The following is a 19,888-nucleotide window of genomic DNA, read 5'->3' as shown; positions in this document are numbered from 1 at the left end:
AGGACTGTTTTCTTGAAAGGGAATTCTCCCCTTTGATTAAAGCTTTTTCTCTTTTACTTCCATAACAATTACTCTCCATAGTGTTTTATATAGGATGCCCCAGAGGTCTTAGGGTGATTTTCAACTTTGATACCTCCAAAAGTGCATATATATATAAATTTGTTGGAAGACTTACATTTAAACTCTTTCTGTAGTAGAGGAGAAAAGTTTATTTGGATATCTTAGTTACTTTTCTTGTTGCTGAGACAAAATACCCAACATCCAAAGTTAAAGGGAAAAAAAGTTTATTTAGTTCACAGTTTGTGGAGGTTTCAGTCCGCACTAGGCTGACTCCAAGGCAGGGGGGCAGGGCAGAGGGGCAACACAGAGGAGAAACAGTTCATGGTAGGCAGAAGGTGGCAAGGCAGAGAAGTAACAAGCAGCAAGCAACCACAGCAACCTTCGTTCTGTCTGATATTCTATTCAGGCTACCCACCTTTAATCCTACCATTGCACCATGACTCACACTCTAGATCCAGCCATCTCTGAAAGCCCCGCCTATGACTACATGGGGCTTTGGGGAGATCTAGATACAAGCCATAACAGTGGAGACTACTATAATGAAAACAGATGCTTTGGGAAGCTTTTCATGTCTGGACAAGATACTTGACCCCCACAGTGAAATGGAGGAAATGGTTCTGGCCATGGGTTACTGGCTCCTTTGGGCTTAGGGTTTCAGAGGGTTCAGTCCAGGGGTTGCTGGCTTCTTTGCAGGGTATCTGAAGTAAGACAGAACATCATGGCTCGATACAACAAAAGACCTCAGTCCTTGAGAGAGAGAGTGACCAAGATCTTTATGAACGAAAATACTAAGAAGATTTCTTGTTCTAATATTTATTCTTTTATTCCACTTCCTGACAAAAAGCTCTGAAGGCCTTTGTGATTTTTGTAGAGACACAGAAGTCCTAAATTACTTCCCTGGCTAATAGGAACATCTTTTGTTCTAATGAGGTAACTGTTGGGAGCTCCTGGATTTCTCCAGGGTGGTTGCCAGGGAATTAGAGAAAACTTTTCTTTCCCAGGAAAAGGAGAGAAGCTGAAGGAGCTGATCACCAGGGACCAAGAGCATAATGGATTGTGCTGAGGTACTGAAGTTTCCTAAGCTACTCTAAGTTACCCACATCCGTATTCACTCAGTTTGTTTATTCTTCTTTTTTTTATTTTAAAGGGGGTAAAATTAAACACAACAAAACAGGACATAACAAAGCAATGTAGGAGATATAAATTTCAAAGTTAGATGACCTGAGAGCTTTACTATCTATTATATTGTCTCGTTTTCTTCCAAACAGTTGTCCACGTCTTCGCATACAAAGAATTCATATAAAACAACATAGTATAAAACTGATCCAAACAGAATGGGGAAGGCATTTTAGGTCTTCAAACCCAGACAATAGAGAAGTCACTAATGGCTGTCATAGAGTCTCTCGTTCTCTTCAAAATAGCTGTCCATACTTTCATGTATATTGAAGTTCAACAAAACAAAACAGGCTAAAATAACACCATTAATTAGAACAAAGCACAATAGGGATAACAGTATTTGCCTTCAAAGAGATGGTAGGAGGAAATCCCTCTATTTGCTACATTGCCTACGGTCAACCTCTCAAAGGATGTCCAGATCACTGGCTATCACTCGCTAACGGTGGGGCAGTAGGGCAGCAGGAGAAGATCTGATGTTTGGTTTTCAGCAAGTGTGCCACCAGGCACACAGCTGCTGGGGGCGGGGAGGTGCTTGGTTTCCCGGTGCTCCAGGTCCCAGCATGGTGCGGGTCCCAGTAAACACGGGTGGATCCTGTCCTGGGCCACTGCAGCCTGCCACGCTCACAGCCACTCACCAGAGCGGGCAGGGGTTCAAGCTGTTTCTTTCTAGTGAATTGACCATTTTACTGCCCAAGTTCTAAAATGGCCAACAGACCATAGAAAGACATCCCTTTAGGCTCCTGCTTGAAACCAACAGCATCAAGAAGCTGCTGGCCTTGATTCAGGGCCAGTGTTTATTCATCTTTTAAGCCCATCACACCCCAAATCCCTCAAAGAAACCTTACCTGGATAAGTCAGCTTACTTGATAGCCTGAAACCTGATCTTAAGAAAAGGAACAGATTGAAAGAGTTCAAAGTGGGGCTGGGGATTTAGCTCAGCAGGCATAAGTACCTGCCTGGCAAGTGTGAGGTCGTGAGTTCAATCCCCGGTACCACAAAAAAAAAAAAAAGAATTCAAAGAATACTTTAAAGCAAAGTATCTTAGATAGCCCATCCCTCCAATATGTAGCAGATAGACAAAAAGAAAGATATAGATTTAGACATAGACATATATAGTGGGCCTTGTGTCTTTCGCTTGTAAAATATGTGGCAATTTTTCTTTTAGTTGGCTATCATTTTCTCCATAAACCAAAACCAAAACAGAAGCTCCTATGCATTCACGTATTCCACAGATTTCCACCATCAAAAAAACAAATATTCCCAACTCTGAGCTCCCCCACTCTTCTCCTGTTCTATTTCTCTTAGTGTGTGCCTTTAAGTTTCTGCTTTATAGAGATGATTTGTCCAGCTGACGACACCATTAAAAATGTAAACAACAGCAACAAAAAATACAGTAAACCACTCCTGGTTATAATTTGTTAATCAAGGCACCAGAACGAAGGGGTAGGATGGCGATGAGAAAGACAGAACAATTGCAGACTCAAAGAGGGAGCCAGGGAGCCTGTATCCAAGGATGTTCCCTGTGCTTCTGCGGCACTTTGCACACCTTTGTGAGGCTTCATTCCCGAAGGGCTCAAGTCTAAAGGGAAGCTAGAGCACAGCAGCAATAGAGGTCAGAGTGGCGTCAGAGGGAGAAGGAGGAGCCAGCTGCTAACAGCCACGCCTTCCATCTCAGCAGACTGGTTCTGCTCTGTATCTCTGCTGAGCTCTCTATGGGCTGCTGGGAGCTGGTCACTTTGCAAAAAGCAGAGAGGGTTCAGGGATGAGGAGGAACCCATAGGCGGTGTCAGGAAGGGGTCTCTCCAGGGCGAATGTGACAGTGGAAAGGCACTGGAGTGGCAAGGCTGGGTGGCTTCTTTGATGTTGAGGCAATCGTCCATCCTACAGTATGAACCTCGGCCCACTTCCCTTGTTCTTAGGGTTCCCCAGTCCTGACTCACAGGGTCGGAGCAGAAGGAGCTGGACCCTCAGTGACACAGGAAGTAGGGGTAGTTGCAGTTTTCTAGGTGACCCTCAACCCAAGAACACAGGGAAATCAAAATCAGAGCCCACTGTGAGCCTCGTGGAAATGCAGTCCCCTTGGGGTGAGCATTGGGTTCCCACAGGGCATTCAAGACCATGACGTCTAAAGTTTGGGACCAGGGAAGACACAGCTGAAGCCTACCTCACACAAGCCTCAAACAAATTTGCTGCAAAAAAAAAAAAAAAAAAAAAAAAAAAAAAACAGGGAAGGGAAGAAATGAGCTAGTGGGAAAGAAAAGATGCAAATCTGAGCACCTTATTTTTAGAACGGAGTCTTGATTACTTAATGCAAATACAGAAATGAAAGCAGTATAGAAAGAAGAGGAGCCCAGCATTAGAAGTTGTGCTCATAAATCATCAGCAGAGGCCTTAGCAAAATGAAAAACTTGCAGAATTTTTCTTGGCCTCTCATTCACTGCCTGCCAGACATCAATGCTTTGCCAAAAAGCACCAGCGTTGCCAAAAAAAAAGCTGTTTTCCAACCCTAACTTTCCTGAAAGTGAAGGAGCTGTGTGTCTTTGCAGAAGGGAGGAAGAGTTTCCCCTGGATCAGAGGGGAAATGGCAAAGTTTCCTCCTTGCACGCTCAGCCGCTTCCCCGCGCCCCTTCTGCCTGGCTGGCACGGAGAAGCCCCGCAGGGGTCTCCACCGCCTGCCTCCACCGCCTGCCTTCTCTCTCCTCACGCAGCCCTGACTGCAGTGTCTCTCTCAGCTTATTCCCAAGCTTCCAGGACAGCTTCCTGACTATGTTAACACCTGGTCTCCTCTCGATCCATTTCCTTTGTTTATAATTCGGTTTTTATTTTTATTAGTGCATGTCTGCGGTCCATAACAATCACACTCACCATGGAGCTTACTCTGCACCTTAATCCCTGTACAACCCTTTCTCTCTCCTCTGTGTCCTCTCTGCCTTTCGGTCCATTTCCCAGCCCAGCATCCACTCACCTGAAAGGCTGCTTGGGTTCACTGCACACCTGGTTCTAAAGAACACAGGCTCCACCCACCACATCTGGAAGGCAGTGCTCCAGCTGGGGAAGACTGGGGTGGAATCCATTCTTCCCCTCTGCTTAGTCTGAGTGTTCTCTGTGCCAGGGTTAAGTGTTCACCTGTCAGTTTCTGAGCAACACTGTAACCCCTCTAGTTCACAGCTGTACCTGGTTTTTCGTACTCCTGAGCCAATCTTTAGGCTTCATGCTGTTTGTTGAATGAACAATGGGCATGAAATAAATATGTTCAAAATTCACTATAAACCTACAGTACTCAAATTTCCCCAAGATCACAATAAAATAATTATCATATGAAAAATCAAGGATTTGGGACTGACAAACTGAAATCTCAGTCTCATCTTCGTGACAACATAGCAACGTGGGACACTTTCTATCCACACCTGAACCCTGGGCACTTCAGTTCCACTAGGTTTGGGAGCAGAAGCAGCGTGGTCTCCACAGAGCACATAGCACTGGGCCCCAGGACGCACTCTGGGACAGCACAGAGTGCTTCACAGCTGAAGTTTGGTGGCAGATGGCCCACCCCCATCGTTCCCGGGGCTCACCCTGCCACACGGCGCCAGGCAGTGGCATCAGGCTGCCCAGTTTTAAGTCCCATACTGCCGCTGGTGACTTTCTGCTCTTACACAGGTGCTCTTACACCACCTCCTTACACTTCTGTTTCTTCCTTTGTAAAGGAGAAAAATAACATAATAGCAGTGAGAAATAAACAGGAGCTCTCCTCCCTGCAGTGACCATGGAGGTCCCTGGGAGGATGAGTGCCCTCTGGTCAGGATGCCCACCAGGCTTGGGACTCACTCGGTGGCCTGGGTAAAGGGAAGGGGAAGCAGGGAGATTAGATGGGGAGAGGCCAGAGGAAACTGAGGCAGGCTCTTTCTGGGAAGTGAGACTCTAACTGAGCTGTGGCCACCACCAGGCACCCACAGGGATGAGGATGACACCACCAGACACCCACAGGGACAGAGATGTCCTGAGACAGGAGGGATGGTGGGAACAAAAGCAGCCAGGCGACTTTCGGGGGAACATGGCAGATAGATAGTAGCAGCTTTGGAGGCTTTCTGAGAAACCTCACTTAAAATCCAGGAATGGTGCCGGGCCAGAAGTCCTAAGCAAGGGGAGATATACTTTGCCGACCCAGGAACGAACTAAACTAAGAGAAACCAACCAACTGGAAACGCAATCCCGGTGATATAACAGGAACAGATAAGGTCTCAGCACAGAAGCTGGACCCCGAACCACTGGAAGCTGCAATTTGAATTTCCTGCAGCTGCTGCTGCGTCCCAATCAGTGTGGCAAGGAGAGAGGCGCGAAAGCTCTGAGAGTGGGAAGCGTGAATGGAGTTGAGAGCGGGACTGGACAGGAGCCCTGCATCGACCTGTGGTGAGTGAGCAGATCAGGGACCCTTCCACAGAGTAGGAGGCTTCAGCAAAGGACATACTGGGACTGGGCAGACTAGCCGGAACAGGGCGCTGCAGTGACTTCAGTCACATATTCCCCTCTCAAGCGGGATTGGTGGGGAGTGCCTGGCCTGCGTGATGCCACTAACTAAGACCCAGTAGGCTAGCCCAAACCAGGTCGTGTCTCCCTAGTACACTGCGGTGGGCAGGAACACCCAGCCAGCACAATTCAAACAAACTGTAACCAACAAGAAAGAAACTGGGCCTCCTATATACACTTATATAAAAGGAACAAAAAATATGGGAAGAGGGAGCAACAAGAAAGGGTCCTCGGCCCCCAATCCGGAGAAACATGCAATATCAGACACGGCACCAATAGACGAGTTCAGGAATGAAGTTATTAACAAGAAGCAAGATATAAGTAGAATAGTTAGAGAAATGCTAAGCACCGCCCAAGAAAAAACAGATGGTGGAATGGAAGAACACAAAAGCAGCCAGGCACATGACACGGTAGTGACACATAAACAGAGAAGAAGCATCACCTCTTTCTGTGGTGAGAATGACCGCATCGAGGCACACCTAGGGCTGCTGACACCCTGGCCCTGATCTTGGGATGGGCAGGGGATGTCCACAGCAGAGCATAGGCTCTGTGTGAGCAGCTCAACACCACAACCTGCCAAGAGGATTTGCAGAAAGCAAATGACAAGTTAGAGTACTTGGAATGTATTGGGTAATCTGCAAGGGGCCTCAGCCACTCTGTCTTGCTTCGTTGTGATAATAAAGGTTGAGGTAGGTGCTCATTAGCCTCATTTTCCAGCTGTGGAAAGTAAGGCTTAGGTTAGATAATGTGCCCAAAGCTACCTGCTAATGTATAGGATGACACTGTGCTGAACGCCTGGCCAGCCCTCCATCCTCCTCCTCTGTTTTTCTGGGTTATTCGGGTCCTGCACTCCCGGACTTGGGAAAGCCTTACTTTTACCTGCACTGGGACCAGGAAAGGCTACCTTTCTTGTCCCACCAGCTGGGCTCCCTGAAAGTCCCCAGAGCTCCTCCTTCTGCTCAGGACAGCTGCGTGCTTTCTCTGGGTTCCTCTGAACAGGAGCCGGAGGGACGCAATCCAGGCAGTGTGTCCCTGTGCACGGGTCACTCTGGTTCTGGGGTCTCGGAGCATGGAGACATGGGGTGTGACATCTGGGGTAAGATGTCAGGGAGGGAAGAGGACCATCAGGGTGACATAAAGTTACATTTCGGTTTTCATTCATTTCCTATAACCTCAGCTATAGCCAAGGGTGACTTATGAAGAAGCAGCGTCCTAGGAAAAACAAAACAACAAACCCAACCGATGGGCAGGAAGACAATATTCCGCCTGCAAATCTGGAATGAGGCTGTTAATTAGACGGTGGGTTCTCTCAGCTTCTAAGGCAGAATCAGCAGCTTCCTTTCTCCTGAGCGGGGACCAGGGGTTCCCATTCTCTTCTTTCGTGGCAGCATCCAGGCAGTGACCCCTCTGATCATGCAGTGGCACAAGGAGCACTGTTACTTACAGAATGTCTCTCATTCTTACACCAGTGCAGGGAGGTCTGCGTCACTCTCCCTCCTTTAACCTTGCACTCGGGGCTCAGGCATTTAAGTCACTTGCAGAAAACCTTCCCGCTGCTCAGTGGCAAGGCCGGGCTGTGCGTCCAGGTCTGGCTTCCAGCTCCTCGAGTTTCCACTGCTGTCTCCGACAGAAGCAGAGAGCCCTGCTCACCTGCAGCCTCTCCTGGGCTCCTTTGTCCCTTGTGCTTCTACCGTTCCGTGTTTCAGCATTGTGCCGGGCTGTCGGTGCCAATCTCAGGGTGGGCGAGTGGCACCTGGCTGTGGGCAGACAGTTAAGATACTTTCCGCCCCCTCTTCTCCAGTGAGACAGCAGCAACTCTGGAAGTGTGCTGATATCATGGTGACAGACCCGAGGAGGGTGTGGTGATCACACGCCCATTTCCCAGGTCAGCTGGGCAGACAGAGGCCTGAGGACCAGGCACGCCCCACAAGGAAGAGGAGTGGGATCCTGTCCCAGGGTCGCATCACAAGCACCTGTTTCCCTGGTCACCTCTGAGAAGCTGCTGTTACAGGCAGCTGAGTTAGTTAGAAATACTGTAGGCAGCGAGACCGGGCTGGGTCCTCCAAGGAGCCAGGCAGAAGCCCAGATACCCTGCAACTATGGAGGAGACAGACACCACCTGCTGTGGGCCAGGCCTCAAGCGAAAATATCACACTAATGCACCCACGTCCCAAGGACTGATATTCTCAGGTCTCTATCACCCTGAGGAAGCCAGGAGTCACCGTCCCAACTCACTGCTCTCTAAGAACGCCTGCTTTCTACTTGACTCGCTTCCCCAATTGTCCTCAATTTAATCAGTTTTACCTGAACTATTAATCTTTTATTTTTAATTCTTTTGCAGTACTGGAGATCAAACTCACAACCTTGAGCTTGCCAGGCAGGTGGTTATGCCACTGAGCTAAATGCCCGGCCCCTGAACTATTTTTTTTTTTCCCTAAACCATTAATCTTACTGGTTGACCACAGCTCTGTCCCACCTCATGCCCATCTGCCTTGTGAGTTCCCAGTTTTCCCTACCTTGGACCTGTCTCACCTCATGGTTTTGCTCTATAAAAGTCGCTAGTCTTTGGCAACCTGCTCAGGTCCCCTTCTGTCTCTCTCTCAGACAGAAGCTTTCTTTCTCTCAACAAATATATTCTGCTCTTAACCTCTGGTTGTTCCTAAAATTCATTCTTTGATTTTAGAGAACACGAACTGGTACCGGACATAGCAGGCTGGGAGTTTCATTCCCCTGTATCACTGCCAATCCACAGCTTTATCACAGAGGACTCGGGCTCTGTGCAAATCTCCTGAAGGATGAGATAAGTACTTTCCCCGGCCATGCTGGTCAAGAGTGTGCTGGTCCTATCCAGCAGTAATGTCATGGAATAGACCTTGTTCAGCTGGCGGGAACTTTGGAGATGTGGTCTGCACAGGTAAATACAGGGGCCCTGGAAAGCCTATCCATAGACACGGGAGCCCTGCCCAGTGAGAGGAGCCCCCTGACCCCAGGACAGTAGGACGGCAGCAGGGTACCAAGGTAGTGACACAGCTTGGTGTGTGAGACACAGTGTGAAATCAGGGTGCGGGCTGTCTTCTGAGGCTATGTCGCGGACATTCAAGGCGGCTCAGTCATTCTGACTCCCACCTAGTGATACATGCATTCATTGATTGAACACATGTTTATTCACTGAGCTCTGCAGGGTGCGAGTCCTGCTCCAGTCTGGGGATTCAGCAGACAATGGGGCAGGTGTCTTTGAAAGAAGCCCATGTTCACGGGGCCTCAGAGAACTGACTGTGCAGGGGACACCACACTCGGCCTGCTCAGCGGAGGGGAAAGGTCGTCACTTAGAGTTGGAAGCCAAGAGCCATCACCGGCGGAATGCAAGTGACCAGGACTCCACCCATGCCTTGAGACGCTGCCAGGAGAAATCAGGCCCAGTGTGCAGGCTCACAGGGAAGCAATGCCCAGAGAAGCACGAGGTTGTCCCCTGCCCCCCACAGGGTGGTGGGGCAGCAGGATGCAGCTGATGAGGAGGTAGAGAGGCTATCCAGCCTCACTGTCCCATCCCTCTCACTGCCCATCCAGTGAGTGGCTAAGTGGGGCCCGTCTGCCACCCTCAAGCACTCCAGAGAGACAGTAAACAGAGAGGAGCAGAGGGTGGAAACTCCACCCAGCCCTCTTCCTCTGGGTTCAAGTCCATCCTCATTCTCAGGCATTGAGGGAGCCTCCTGCATGGAGCGAGGCCCGTGTGGGGACCGGCCAGTTTGCTTTGGGAGATCTCCTGCCATAGTAGAACCCACAATATTTAGTATTTTAAATACTTCTGGTACCTGGGATCAGAGTGTACGACACAGACAGGGCGCCAAGGTCCGACTGAAAACGTAAATACACGTCGGGCATGGTGGCACGTGCTGGGAGGCTGAGGCAGGAAGATCACGAGTTCAAGCCCAGCTAGGCAGCTGAGTAGGACACTCTCAAACTAAAGATTTAAAGGAAGGCTGGGGCTGTGTCTCAGCGTGAAGGCCTCGGGTTCAGTTCCCAGGCTCATGCGCACGCACACGTACACACGACTGGAGACCTTCCCATCGCCAGAACTCATCATCATCAACACGCTTCTGTTCCAGGCGGGCCACCCAGCTGCGGAATTCTGTCCCAGCAGCAAATGCCAGGCACCCAGCTCTGCACAGGCACCGAACCAGGCCCCGGGCTCAGAAGGTGCACACATAAACCACCAGTCCTGCAGCCCAAGTGGGTGAAAACCCGCTGGGTCCCGTGACGTGGAGAAGAGGAATCGTGTAATTACCAAACTTGCAATTACCAAACGGGGTCCCCCTAACTTCGCCGAGGATGTTTTATATACGGTGTGTTGAGCTCCACGGACAGAAGCTGCTATATGGTAAAACCCCCCCTGGATGGCGCCCCCTGGCGTCGTTCCATGTAGCCCTGTGCTGTCACTGGCTCAGCTCATCACCAAGTTCAGGAAATAGAGTGGGCGGCGCCAGGGGACGGAGACGGGAACCCTGATGCCATTAGCAAGGCTGATATGGAGAGGGGGAAAGAGTATAATTTCCATGGCAAGTGTGAGGCAACAATCCATAAAGAAACAAGCACTAGTTCCTTTCATCGTTTGTGAAACCCTGGGACAGTGTAGCTCATTTTCAGTTTGTTAGGCTTTGCTTCCACATAATCTGGAGTATCTCACAGCTATTTTGGGTCCCAGCTGGTAAAAACTTCCAAACCTGTTGTCAACCCTAGAACAAATATTTTGATTTACTAAGGAGCTAAAAGTAGATGAGACATTCAGGGAGTGTAGATCCACCCAAAACTTGCTATCTTAAGGGATTTAGTTGTTTTCTTAGTCATGCATCTATTACAAATTTCATATTTTAGAAAGCTAACTTTCTCCTAGCATTTCAGCTCTGAGGGGATCATGAGTCTTGTGGACTTGACGTTTTTGTAAAGGCAGACACGAGTCTGGAATGAGAAGCTTACAGCAGCAGGTCCCTTCCGACCTCGTGTTCCTACCCCACCTACTGTTGCTTTTAAGTGTGCTTTACTTTTATATATACTACACGCTCAGCAGCACCTTGCTGCTATTGTTCATGAGCCGGCTCATTATCTTTTAGAGTAAAAGCATCCGGGCATACTGTGCACCTGTAATCCCAGCATCCCAGGAAGCTGAGGCAGGAGGGTTGCAAGTCTGAGGCCAGCCTGAGTGACTTAAGGAGATCCTGTACTAAAATTTAAATTAAAAAAAAAAAAAAAAGGATTGCAGATACAACTCAGCCCTCCCTGAGTGCAATCTCCAGTATTACAATAAGAAAAAAGAGAAGGAAAGGAAGAAAAAGAAGGGGGTAGGGAGGAGAGGAGAAGAGAAGAGAGGAGAAGAGGGGGCAAAAAGAAGTGTCTTCTTATCTTAATCTTAGCACTTTAAAAACAGGCCCGATCATTTCTGTATGTGTCATGCCAAGTTCCCACTATGAATATCTCACAGTGTTATGCCGCGGTTCTTATGATTAACAAACGGATGTTTACCCACTATTAGTAACCAAAGCCCGTAGCTTATTCAGTGTTCCTTTGTCGGGGCCCACGTCCTCTCCCCGCCCCAGGCCCCACTGCCTTGTGTCCCTGGGCTCAGGCCTCTCAGGTTTTCTTTCTCTGTTATGATCTCAGTGATTTTGAGAAACGATGGCAAGCTATTTTGAAGAATGTCCCCTGAATGGATCTAGCTCATGAGTAATTTGGGATTATGAGTTTTGGGAAAAAACTCAAGAAGGTAAAGGGCCATTTTTATTTCAGCTATGAGGGTGCATGTTACCAACACTGCACCCTTAGGCCAGCCCTGGTCACAGGGCTGTGAGCTCCTTCACTGTAACCTTAAACCTTTTCTGTGCATTCCACGCCCTTAGACTAATGTCCCCCTCCCTTTTTTCTTTGTACTGGGAATCGAATCTATGCTCTTTGTGTCAGCTGCATTCTCAGCCTCTCTCTTTTTTAGTCAAGTACTTGCTAAGTCACTAAATCAAAACTGTGATTCTCCTGCCCTCAGGCTTCCAAAGTGATGGGCTTACCGGCATGCACCACTGCGCTCAGCTGGAATTAATTAAAAGAAGACGAAAAAGGAGCAGAAGGAGGAGAAAAAGAAAAAGGAAGAGGAGAAGGAGAAAGAGCTGTAAAGAACTGATCAATGCTATAATCTAGAAGAACTTCAAGTACCGCGTGTGACTCTGTGAAATGTCCCAGAAAGCAGGCGTCTAGGCACAGCATAGACACTGGGTTGTCTGGGTTTGGGGTGGGAACATGGGACAGAGGGCAGAGGGTCCTCGGGGTCGAATGGAAGAATTCTTAAGTGAGGTGGGAGTGCTGGTTGTAAAACGTAGAACATCTACTAAAAAGAAGTCCCAGAACTGTATGCGTTAGATGAGTGGGCTTTACACTAGATAACACTGCTTTAAAAGCCAAAATATACCATCAGAGAAGCCTCTCTTCCGATCCATCTTCCACTCCCTTCTCTCCCATTTTCATCAGTTTCCGATAGATGCTGCCAGTCTTGCTTTGGAACATACAAATACATATGATGTTTTATAATGTTTAATTTTTAGTAATAACGTTTAATTCATCACAAAATAAGAGCAAAGAGGAGGGACTGGGGGTTTAGCTTAGCGCCTGCCTGGCAAGCGTGAGGTCATGAGTTCGATCCCTGGTACCAAAAAACAAGAGCAAAGAAGAGGAGAAAAGAGTGAAAACAGTAGAATCCCCTGCGGGGGACCAGACAGGAAGCGCTGAAGGCCAGGGATGGGAGGGAAGGCTGTAAGAGGGCTGACGGGTGCATGTGCACACGTGTGTGTATACGCGTGTGCGTGTGTGCATGCGTGAGTATGCGTGCGTGCACGCGTGTCTGTGTGCATGTGTGCGTGCACCTGTGTGGTGACAGCACCTGCACCTGTGATACGGGTGGAAGGAAGTCCAGGTGACTAACAGGAAGCCCCCGGGCCTGGCCTGTTCCCCAAGAGGCCACGAGGTGGCGCCCGCGCCCCAGCCAGGCCTACTCCTCCGGAGGAGGAAAGGAAGCCTACTCCTCCGGAGGAGGAAAGGACTGGGTATTTCGCCATTGTCAACCAGGGCAGGTACACACACAGACACAAACTCACCCCAGGACACAGCCCAGATGGGTAAACTGAGGTGTAAATCTCCGTGGCTGTTAACATGAACTTCCGTCCTGATCTGGGAGCAATTTCCCAACATGAAAGTTGGGTTTGGTCCAAAAGTGGGTCCCTAGATCCTCAGACTATGAACATTATTTAAACTGTGACTTTGCTGTTCTTGTGCTGGGACCCTCTTCCCAGGGAAATTCCAGGCCCAACCCTGGTGCCCTACCACCCCGTCCTGCCCCACCTTCTGGGGGGCTGGGCTGTGCTAGCCGCCCTCTCCTTCTCTGGGGTGGGGGGGGGGGGAGACAACTGTCTCCTCCTCTTCCAGCGGTGTCCCCAGGGGCATTGTTCCTCTCCAGGGCTCTGTGTTAGACTCTGAGACCACCCTGGAGCCCCCAGGCCTCTCCACAGCCTTGTCTGGTTGGGTTTGGTGCGGTCCTGAGTTACGCAGAAGCCATTCTACAAAGGACAGGGGAGAAGAGAATATTGTCTTTAATATTCCTCTCAAATTCTCCCTTTGGGAGTTTTCTGGCCAGTTCCCATGCCATTATAAAAAGCTAAGAGAGGTGGACATGGTGGCACAAACCTGTAATTCCAGCACTTAGAAGGGTACGGCAGGAGCGTTGCCACACGTTCAAGGCCAGCATGGTCTACATAGTGAGTGGGAATCTCAGGCGGAGATGGACAATTCTGAAATCTGTGGAGACTAAATAACAGGTGTTTGTAACTTCCAACATGGGTGGCTTTAATTTCAGTCCCACCATCCTACCTTTTGTGGGGGTAAAATTGACTGTAATCCTTAAAAGATAAGAATATCCTTCATAAAAGGATGAGAAGCCACACAAGTCAGATTGCATCTGTTCCCAGACCAAAATAAAGTTAATAATAGTTTGAGATTAATTAAAGCATAAGCATCCACAGACATAACCTGCTTTATCCCATTCCATATAAAAAAGAAACCTGTTCTTGTCTCAAATTCAACTACTTTACACTAGCAACAAATTATTTTCAAGTACCAAAAGTCTGTATCATGAACTGTTTGCAGTCTCACTGTTTGAATGTCCACTCTATATGCTTTAATTTTTTTTATATGCTTTAATTTTGTAACTTGAACAACTATTTTTTTTTTTTTTTGTCTTTTTCGTTTTTATCGGTATCAGGGATCGAACTCACGACTGTCTGCTTACAAGGCAGGCGCTTATGCCGCTGAGCTAAATCCCCAGCCCCAAACAACTATTTCTAAGATAATAATATGTAATCTATTAACTAGTGATTTCCTACTGTTTATTTTTTCTGAAATTCTGTATAACTTGTGCCCTTTTTCTGTTTTTTTTTTTTTTCTTTTTTCTCCTTAAATAAAATTAAAAAACAAAAAGTCTGTATCATGCCAGAAAGCAAACCATTGCTCAGAAATGTAAGCAGTGTGACGGAGGTGGGGACAGATCATGCTGTGAGGTCATTAGCAGGAAACTACAAATCATTTTTAATCTCCAATTATTCCTAGGCCTTGTGAGGAACCCATACAAACACATTTAATTTTTCAGAACTTTGGGGAAAAGACCTTTATAAAATGAAGGCATTTTCTTCAAACCATCTTTGAAGAAGCCTGAAGGTATTTTATGAAAACGGTACTAGCCTAATGGGTCTCTAAGACAGAAATAACCCTTTTAAAAAATAAATGAGTGGAGGTATCAGGAGGAAACACTTCAAAACTGGGCATTTTTTCTTGAACCAAAATCTCCTCCACTTCAGCTGTTTTCGCTACTTTAATGTTTGAAACAATAAGGTTTCCTGCAAAGGAAATCCACAGAGGGGCAGGTGGCAGCAAAACACACTGTGTTTTTCCTACACTGGGTGTACTCACATCATGCACCCCATCTCAGAAGCGGTCCTCGGATTCCCACGCTCCTGGGGTGTGACTGTCCCTGATTCTCATCTGGAAAGGTTCTGCGTCTGCAGAAACCTGGCAGCCTTGGCCCTCAGGTAACCATTAACAGCTATCAGGTCTCAGGCATCTACAATTCGCCCCTGTTGACACTGCTTTTCCAGCCCTACATGGAGAGAGGAAGAAAGAGAGAAAAAGGAGGAGATGATTTAAAAAGCAATTTAATTTCTCCTGAGCTAGCTACTTCTGTCTTTCTTCTCCTGTTTTCCTCAAGAAATAGCTGGAGGATTGCACAAGGAGATTTCACCTTATTTTTGAACAACCATAAGCTTCCCTTTAAGATCCTATCCTACAAGTTAGTCACCAGTGGGTGAAAGACAAGGAAACCAAACAAAAAAGGCCACAGTAAGCCAACAGGACCTTTTCAGATATGCGTTCTGTGTTAGCAATGTTGCCAAAATTTAAAACTTTGTTGGCTTAATCAAGCTCCACATTTCCTATCCAGAACTTTACTTCAGTGTTTCCTGCTTCCCATCTTGGCAAATGCTTTGCTAACATATTTAAAAAAACAAACAACCTGGGTATAGTAATAAACGCTTGTAATCCCAGACCTGTGGGAGGCTGGGGCAGGATTGCAAGTAGCCACTGAGACCTGGTGTCACAGTAAAAAAGTGAAGGGGGCTGGGGGGTAGGGATATAGTTGAGCGGAGAAGGGCCTGGGTTCAATGCCCAGGAGAGAAAGAGAGAATCTTATCCCCAGCACCCCTATCTGCTGTTACCCTCTGCTCCCTGTATGCTGTCACCTGCAAGCATATCAATCCCAGAATCATAACATCAGGGTTAAAATATTTAGCTGCTGAGAAAACAGCTGTGGGTGGCAGCAGTGCCAGCCTCTGGATTCTGAGTCACCCTGGAGCAGGAAACAGAGGGCACCCTGCTCCCACCCACCCAGTTATCTGGCCCTCAGGAGTTTTTTGTTTTTTTTTTTTTTTTTTTTTGGTACCAGGAATCAAACTTGTGACCTTGTGCCTGCCAGGCAAGCTCTTACCCTGCTGAGCTAAATCTCTGGCCCTCCCAGGTGTTATCTTGAACAAAGTGAGCACTTCCTGGAAACCACCTTCTCTTCCTGCTGGGGAAAATTAGAGCTCCGTGAATAATTCCATAGCATCAGGGCCCTTTAAAGCAAGCCCTAGAGTGCTGTAGCCACTGTCCTGTCTCAGAGAGGTGGCGGAGTCCGAGGGGGAGAATTCACCCTGTTCCACTGCATTTCAAAGCCCTGAGCTGAAGGCAGAGTTCTCCATTACTGATGTGCAGAAATGAGCTCGGGACTTTTCACCGCCATTTTGCTCTTCAGCAATTTGTCTTTGTTTTGTTTGTTGTGGACCTGGGGGTTGACCCTAAGGCCTTCCCGCTGAGCGACAGCCCCAACCCTTTCTAATGTAGGTAGGGACAACTATTGAGACAGGGTCTTGCTAAGTTGCCCAGGCGGTGGCCTCCTGCCTCAGCCTTCCAGAGTACTGGGATGACAGCATGTGTCAGTATGTCTGGCTACCATCTCTCTTTTGGTGTCACTTCTGTCATTTTTTTCATTAGAGTATTTTCAAGGAGCATACCATGCACTCAAAGAATAAAATACATCATGATGTTAATAGGGGTAAGTAGAATAATTTTTAAGTAAGTAAAACTTTATAGAAAGCAAAGCTTTTGATCTTCTCATTTTTTTTAACATTCCGTCCTCCACGGAGTCTATTGCTCATCAATTTAAATATGTCTACATAGATATCTGTATATATGTGACATCCATTTTTATTAGTGATTACCCTTAGTTTAGCATCACTATCATAAAAGCAAGGGATACTGAAGAAAACAGAGAGGGGGAAGCTATCAGTGACATTAGCCAGGTATTTAATAGTACAACCAAGACTGCTTGCTTCCTAGTACAGACCAATCAAGATAAGCCACAACCTAAAATAAAGTGAAATGGAGCACCTTCACCCAAGGCGCTGACATTCCCCTGGATTGTGTTTGCCCTGGAGCTCAAATGTCTCCTGCCTGTTATAGATTATTTCTTTGCCTCTGCTTGAGGCCTAATTCATCTTAAACCTGCACAGAGGTGTCTGATTACTGCTGTCAACAACACTGTAGCTTCCTCCCTGGGAGATTTTGGTCTGATCTCAGACCCTCTAGTGCTCAGTACAAGGTGATTGTTGTTAGAAGACTTGGCCTGTTCTTACTGGGTTATGCTGATAACACTTCCCCCAGCATCAGCCCGAAGATAGCTGCTGGGGAGGTCCCCGCATGACCTGGATGGCTGAGTGGGAAGCCCCTCAAGGGACATTGGCTGCACCATGGAAAGGGAAGCAGGCCTTGTCTGTGTGCCCGTATCTGTCACATCAGGTGCTGAGCCAAATCATCTATAGATCTCTGGAGCTGTTTCAAGCCATAAATGTTGGTTTTCACTCTGAGATGTTTTAAGGCTTTGCAGCCACAGAGCTGGGTCACATCTTCAGAGAGATCTTTTATTTATATGCTTGCTGTTAATGAAATTCTCCCTTGGAGAAGAGCTCCTGAGCAACCAGGTCCAAACCTTCCCATTCAGCATAAAGATGGCTTTATATATTTTATAATCCATACAGCAGCTCATCTCTTATAAAATAGAACATGAACTCAGCCCCAGAAGTGAACTGCTTTCTTTTGAGCTCCTGAAAGAATCCAGGTTACAGTTTAAATGTACAATGAGATTCCAAGTCCAATATTAAAGTTCATGTTTTCATTTGGAAATACCCCATCCCAGTCATTCTTCTGCCTTCTTTATTTAGTGACTAAAGAACTATGTCTGCTTGGTCATTTATGATTCTTGGTAAATAAAAATGCAAGAATCATGCTCCAGAATGAGTCACACTGTGATGTTTACTGAGTGAAAAAATAACTTTGGAAACTAAGAGTATAAGGAAATAGAAAATAAAAAACATGCATTCCTGTAGGGGTGATTCCAATCTCAAAGAAAGAACCGATACCTTTTGTTTTGTCTAGGAGTTCACAACCCAACCCAAAAGCTAGTGACGTTGTACAGCTGGACAATGCCTGGCCATACATAGCTATTGGAGTAACCAAGGCTGGGGGAGGGGGGATAGAAACCACCACTGCCCAACAGAGTGAGGCATTGGGTTTACGGACTTTGCTCCTGTCATTTTACTCGTGGTAAAAGGGATGAGGGGTGTGGCGTGTCTATGTGGGAGCAGTATGGGTACTCTGGTGGGCAGGATGGTGTGGAGTACAGTCCTGAGATAGCTAGGAATATTAGAGTCACAATAAACAGGTGAGTCAGTTGAGAAGCCCATGACAGCGCCTTTCAGTGTTTGGGATCCTAGAAAATCCTGTTCATTTACACCATGAAAAATACTGGGTGCTCACAACATAACCCCATTGTACTGGACACTGTGACTGTAAAAATCATTACCCTAACGGTGACTTGTAGGTCCTCATCATGCTAACCACACCCTGGTGCAATCCATGCAGCCGGTACTTCAATCCACGAAAGGGTCAGAGTCTAGATCTGACTTGACATGAGAAGGAATTTGGAAGTGTCATCCATTGCAGGATGCCACCATCGGGGTACAGTGGTCCTATTGCCTCTGCAGCTCAGTTCTACAGACAGTGGGTATTAGCAGAAGACCAACATGAGGTTTTGCCCCTGGTATTACTAGAAACTTTAGCTCTTCCAGGTAGAATTAATTAACAAATACTTAAAGATTGACTAAGAACAGTGGTCAAGGAGATCAGAATGAAACATAGATCTCTGTGCTTGCAGGGCTTTGGACGTTCATTGGGGCTGGGGAGGCAATGGTGTTCTGTAAGCCACACAGCAGGTGTCTACTGCTGGATGCAGTTCTTGGGCACAGGCGGGAGAGTTAATGATCTACTGCAGGCTCAGGCTGCAGAGCGGCTTTAAGGAAGCAGTGGGTAAATAACCCTGCTTGTCGGCCACTTGACCACAGGCACAGGGAAAATGCATCACCTACCTGAGACCCAGCATCCATCGAGTGGCTGATGAACTTGTGTCCTAGCTGATGTGAGCTTGATGAGCAAAGAGATGATTTATGTGGCAGGCAGGCCAGAGCAGGACAACAGGAGATTTTGCCACGGTATTCAGAGGCTCTGGGCAAGTCACGAAAACTTCTGAATTATTTATTTTGGTTATTTTCCATTCCATATTTCCAGGCCATGGTTAGCTGTGGCCAACTGAGGAAGCACAGCCACAGATAGAAGAGGCGACTGTCTCTGTGTTCCAAGTAGCATGAAGGAGCCGATGATTTGACTCTCCTGGCAGCTCAGAAGCCAAACAAGGTGCAGAGCTGCCTTGGGCTGCAAGGGTGCCTGGGCAGCAGGGTCCGGGTGGAGAGAGGACTCAGTAGGACGCAATGCAAGGCCATGGCACAGACATCGGCAGTGAGGGCTGATCCCCACCTGCTCCAGCACTGGGTGTCAGAGGGGCTGAGGGGCTTCTGGTAGCCGTGAAGCTGGAGCCTTCGAGTGCTCTGTGCAGAGGGACTCCTTCCTGTGGTCCTGTTCTGTGCAGATTTGACCCTAGTGTCTCTCCTGTTCTTCACTGCGTAAACCTGTGTCGGTCTCTACCTCTTTCATTTTATAAACAAGAGGAAGGAGAGGTGGGAAATAGAATCACCCTTCCCTTGTTTGGTATTTTCATTTGCCCATAATCATTCCATTAAAAGAAAAAGGTGTTTTTCTATATTTTATGATACTGGACGTTGAACCCAGGATCTTTGCACTATGCTGTAATTCTAGTCTTAAATTTATCTTATTTCATTTCGTTTCATTTTATTTGATACAGAGTCTCACTGTGCAGCCCAGGCTCCTCACCAGGATCCTCCCACCTCTCAGCCTCCATAATGCTGAGATTACAGCACTCACTACCACACCCGGCCCTCGCTTCTTTTTTTTTTTGAGACTGTCTTTCAGTAGCTAAATTGGCCAGAAAGGACTTAAATTTTCTGTCCTCCCGCTTCAACCTCCCAGAGCTCTGCAATCACAGTCAGGTGCCAACATGCCAGCCTGCACGCTGCATCGCATTGAACAGGTGTCACCCTAA

The 19,888-nt window shown here is 47.4% G+C and overlaps 2 long non-coding RNA genes and 1 other non-coding gene across 5 annotated transcripts; 1 reads left to right on the top strand and 2 right to left on the bottom strand.

The window, feature by feature from the left end:
• Nucleotides 1-1,890: 1,890 nt before the first annotated feature.
• LOC111758035 (small nucleolar RNA SNORA2/SNORA34 family) lies at nucleotides 1,891-2,027 on the bottom strand. The gene has a single exon (XR_002792276.1). It is a non-coding gene; the product is annotated as a small nucleolar RNA SNORA2/SNORA34 family (small nucleolar RNA).
• Nucleotides 2,028-8,853: 6,826 nt separating this feature from the next.
• LOC111757933 (uncharacterized) lies at nucleotides 8,854-12,337 on the top strand. Its single transcript, XR_010044044.1, has 2 exons — nucleotides 8,854-10,103; nucleotides 11,792-12,337. It is a non-coding gene; the product is annotated as an uncharacterized LOC111757933 (long non-coding RNA).
• Nucleotides 12,338-12,898: 561 nt separating this feature from the next.
• Nucleotides 12,899-19,402, bottom strand: LOC134473671 (uncharacterized). Of its 3 annotated transcripts, none has more exons than XR_010044041.1 (5): nucleotides 18,801-19,402; nucleotides 15,827-15,907; nucleotides 14,758-14,944; nucleotides 13,480-13,599; nucleotides 12,899-13,352 (listed from the first exon to the last, which is right to left on the bottom strand). It is a non-coding gene; the product is annotated as an uncharacterized LOC134473671 (long non-coding RNA). The 3 variants fall into 3 exon arrangements; XR_010044043.1 differs by having other exon boundaries at nucleotides 15,827-15,904; XR_010044042.1 differs by lacking the exon at nucleotides 15,827-15,907.
• Nucleotides 19,403-19,888: the final 486 nt, after the last annotated feature.

The sequence above is a fragment of the Cavia porcellus genome, unplaced genomic scaffold (assembly GCF_034190915.1).
Source record: "Cavia porcellus strain 051 isolate PalLab524CR breed Dunkin Hartley unplaced genomic scaffold, mCavPor4.1 scaffold_28, whole genome shotgun sequence".
In the NCBI taxonomy this organism is placed as follows: domain Eukaryota; kingdom Metazoa; phylum Chordata; class Mammalia; order Rodentia; family Caviidae; genus Cavia; species Cavia porcellus.
This window is presented reverse-complemented; position numbering and strand designations above follow the sequence as displayed.